Genomic DNA, 4596 nt, shown 5'->3' with positions numbered 1-4596 from the left:
AAGGGATGGATATCAGAGGATAAATGGAGGGCGGGGTTTAAGGAAAATGACAAATAGAGATGATTAGAAGAGACTGAAGCTAACTCCAAAAGGCATTTTCTGTCCTCCCATCAGAAACATGAATGAGTTGCTTTTGTTAAACTTTACCAAGTGCTTTGACCTGAGGAAGAAAGCATTAAGCTTTTCTCCAAAACACCCAGGGGATGTGGCATTAGACAGATGATTAATATGTGGGGAAGCACCTGCTGTCCACTGTTTAGTGTAGTGGATGATCTGTGATGCTGCTGCTGGCTTGTTTTATGGGAACTTGGTAGAATGCATGGCATCATGAACTGGAGGTTTTAAAATAATAATTGGTTGAAGTGACCCAATTCCGATTTTTTTTTGCCTTAATTCGATCTGTATTTAATCTTTTCATGACAGTCTGAACAACACAGGTCGGATTTTTTTCGAATCAGACCCAGGCTACTTGGATATCCTGAACGTCATTTTCTCTCGACAAACGAGTCACTATTTTGCGTCCTGATACGCGCAAGCGGGAAGAAAAATAACAACCATTTCGGATTATAATAAGGATTAAGTTGTTAATATGCTGGCTCCGGTCGGACAACAACCTAAAAATCATAAGCTATGCTAAACCGTTAGCATACACGTTTATTTCGGCAAACACTTCTTCTTCTTCTTCATGGGGGTTCCCAAAACAATGAGCACACTCTCTATGTGTTATTGCGCCCTCTACTGCGTATGCGGGACACTTTCAGGTTGTCTGCAGTTTACACTGGAGATCACATACAGGTTGTATGAACGGCCACGGCAAAAAGTAAAAAAAAAAAAAAAAATCCGATTTCACATAAAATTGAAATTGGGTCACTTCATGCTGCAGTGTGAACGTAGCCCTGATATATAGTCACATTAGCAAAGATACAAAAACTTTCTTAATGATTATTTAGACAGACTGCTTAAAATAATTGGTCAAACATCCCTTTTTCTGTATAAATAAATTTGCAGACATAACATTGCTCATTGTTTATATGTGTGAGTTGTGCTAATAAAAAGAAAAAACGAAACCAAAAGATAATNTTATCATAATAGCTAAGATAGAAAAGTATAGAGAAAAAAATACTTTTTTTTGCTCCAATTCTTCTGAGGGATGGATGATATTTTTGCATGATGGTAATTTTTAAAACGAACAGGAAAGCATTACGTGATCAGGAAACCAGGACACCGAGGAGACTAAAAGAGGCCGTGTTTACCTAATGATTAGGGGGATGGAGGCTCTACTTTGTCTGTGTAACTAATGCAGAGCTGCAACCTAATGTGGAGATAAATCACCACGGGGCCTGCAGTCATTAAAAACACTGAGGTAAAGTAAATCCTTCAAAACTTTTTGATCAAAAGCAACGGATAACACCGAGTTGATGCAAAACATCCTGGTGTCCTGGTCCACTAATTGTGCTGCCCAGTTCTCATTGCAAGGAGGTCAAGAGGCCAACAGTCGCATCAAAGACACTTTATAGCCCAAAAGTTGGAATCACATTGTCTGGGTTTTGAAAGTTGGTGTAGAGCAACTGTTTTTAAATACACTGAAATTAGTCTGACTTTTTTTTGTAATTGAACTGCCATTAAGCCTTTATATTTAACATGTTTTCTGAAGCCTGAGTTGGAGAGGTTACTCTGATTTTGCAGGGACAATAAAACGGAAATTATTAATATGAACAGCAATTGAAATTTTCTGTGTTTTTAAGAATGAGGGAATGCAGATTATTGGTAATTTAACTTGTAAACTCTTCTAGTGAAATTAATGATACCTGCTCTATTTACTATTGCTAATATGCTTTAGGGAAACAAACTAACAAAAACAGAATTTACCAACATGTTCAATAGTTTTTCTTTTATTATTACCATTTTAAATGAGTCCTACAGGCAACACCTTGAAGCTAATTTAATTTTCTTATTTCTTAGTTTATATAATACCATTTGTTTATTGGTAAACAACGTAAGACCACTGTTTTTTGTCTGTTCCTAAGCTGAAACCTCTCTCTGTATTTTAAGGAAGTGCACTGCAACCATAAATAGATCCTTCTGTAAAACCACACTTCACTGAGGCGGTTGAATAACAGTGTCATCTATTCATTAATTTTTCATAAAGCCGACTCAGAACAGAAAGCTACGCACAGCTGAAAATAAAACTACAGAACTACTAACCATAGATGAACATTTTTTTATCCATGAAACAGAAAGTTTTTGTCCATCACCAGAAAAACATAATTTAATCCAAAATTCGTTTAATCTTGACATTATGTAAGTCTTGGTCCAGAAAAAATATTATAAGTGAAATTCTACTTAATCCTAATACATCTTAACAAGACATTTCTGAACAAAGTAATACAAGAAATTGAAAAGAATGAAGAATGAAGCTGTAGGGCAACACAGTTTGAACAATAATGAGCACAGTGAGCTGAACATAGTACGGCAAGACCTAAATGAATATAAATAACAATTAAATGGTCAAAATACAAAAGGAAACCAAAACACAAACAATCAAGGATCAGAACCACCAATATGCATCTCAAAATATCATACTTGCTTGAATGACTTTTAAAAAGTTAAATAAAAAAATATTTAAAACAGCTGGCTAATGTTCTTAGTAAATGTGGTAGGAGAAATTAAGAATAAGAAAGAATAAACATACCTTTATGTTATCTTAGACTTTCTACTTAGCAACCCAGAGCAACTGGAATATTTTAAAGTGTAGTTTTTCTTTTGCTGCGCTTTTTTCTCGTTCATCTGGTTGTTTTTTTATTTGCATTTCCTTCTAATTAATGTAAAGCACTTTGAACTGCTTTGTTGCTGAAAATGTGCTTTATAAATAAAATTAGCTTAACTTACCTGAGGTTGCTAACTAAACTGAAAAAACACAAAATCTCGCCAAGTATTTTTGGTCTAGTTTCTATTGGAAATGTCTTGTTACACTTAGAATAAGACAAAACTAACTTAAGTGTCTTTGTAGCAAGATATAGAAGCTTGTTTTATGTAAATAACTTCTTAATACTGATGGTATTCCATTGGCAGATTATTTCACTTGTAACAAGACAATTTTCCCATGTTAAAAGTTACTTTACCTGCCAATGGAACTAGTACTTTTTATCAATTTTAGTGCGCTTATCTTGCTGAAAAGTTTATTTTCAGTTAGCTTGTCTTATTAAAGTGTGCCAAGATATTTGCACAAGAAACTAGATCAAAAATACTTGGTAAGATTTTGTGTTTTTGCAGTGAGGTAAACCCTCTAAAGCCCAAATGATTTACAGGTACTCTGCAGAAAAAAAGGTTAATTTGGCCACTCAGCTTTCTTGCTTGAATAAGGAGCCTATAAATAAATGAAAAACACTCGGAGGTTGTATTTACAGGCTTTGTGATCTGTTCACACATTGTACATTCGACTCAGAGGGACAAAACCCTTTAAAATGTATCTATAGCTGCTGATTAGACTGAGAAGATATCAGCGTTTAGAATCTGGAGAATCGTCTCAGAAACGATCTGACGCCGTTTGCTTCTGCACAGGTTGCAATTCTCAGACCTGATTTCCAAGACAAAAACTGTAAGCTCTACATCCGAGCGCAGAGGAGCATCAATCGGTTCTGCTGAGTTTTCGCATGCCTGCCGGCGGTGATAAGGCCAAAGCCTAGACGCAGCATATGAGCTCGGTACACTTAATAAATCTGCTGTAGGTGTGATGCTGTACGGGGATATTTTCCTGTCTATGGTGTGGTGAAGCGAGTACACAGACTGGAGCACCAATGTCAGCTGACGCAATCTTTAAAAAAAATGAGGGATTATTTTTATTCAGAAGTTTGATGCAGAGGGTCCATAGTGTTTTGTCAGCAGGCATAAATAAGCTTTATTTTCCTCCGACAGTGCTTCTTTCTTCCTGCCTGCCTGTTTAATCATATTCTATTTTTAGCGCTGATATATATATATATATATATTTTTTTTTTCTCTCCATTTCTTGCATTATTTCTGCTCCCTGAGCTGAGATCATGGATCCTGCTGATTGGGAGTCTGTCATGCATTTTCTGCTTCCGTCTTAAAGATCCACAGAAGTGGGTGATGATAGTAGCACATTTAATGAGCCAGTTTTACATTTGCTGCTTGTAAAGGTGCACAGATTAACAGCAATAATTTGGTTGATTTAGCATCGGCTAAAAAAACAAAACAATGGGGGATCATTTTTCAGTCATATTTTCTGCATTCATTAAGAAATGCCTCCGTTTCAAACAAGTTATATAATTAGAAATGTACATAATTATTTTACAAATGAAATATTTGCATTTACCCAGATTTTATTTTAATAGTCCACTGTTCATTAGTGCTGTTGTACTGTCACTGTTCCTTTAAGTTAGGAGGCATTTTCTGGTTACACAAAGACTGTTGAGGCACTTTTGAGAGGGACAGGGTTGTTGATTAAGGACTAAAAATGTTGACTTTATTATATTATGCGCTGCCCTGGTATTGTTCAACTTTAATAAATCAATGTTCAGAGCAAACGGTTTATCTGGTGTCCTAACAGAACATTATAATACATCAGAAAATTATTTG

General features: G+C 35.5%; 2 long non-coding RNA genes across 2 annotated transcripts in view; one reads left to right on the top strand and one right to left on the bottom strand.

The window, feature by feature from the left end:
* Positions 1–516: 516 nt before the first annotated feature.
* LOC107833757 (uncharacterized) lies at positions 517–2306 on the bottom strand. Its single transcript, XR_001659523.1, has 3 exons — positions 2297–2306; positions 2097–2100; positions 517–614 (listed from the first exon to the last, which is right to left on the bottom strand). It is a non-coding gene; the product is annotated as an uncharacterized LOC107833757 (long non-coding RNA).
* The window catches only part of LOC107833756 (uncharacterized), a 21806-nt gene continuing 17909 nt past the window's right edge, over positions 700–4596 (top strand). Inside the window, exon 1 of the long non-coding RNA XR_001659522.1 lies at positions 700–795. This is a non-coding gene — a long non-coding RNA (uncharacterized LOC107833756). The remainder of the gene's footprint in view (positions 796–4596) is intronic.

This window comes from Poecilia formosa, unplaced genomic scaffold (assembly GCF_000485575.1).
Source record: "Poecilia formosa unplaced genomic scaffold, Poecilia_formosa-5.1.2 Scaffold444, whole genome shotgun sequence".
NCBI classification, from domain to species: Eukaryota; Metazoa; Chordata; class Actinopteri; order Cyprinodontiformes; family Poeciliidae; genus Poecilia; species Poecilia formosa.
Note: the sequence above shows the minus strand (reverse complement) of the source record. Positions and strands in the feature narration are given on the sequence as shown.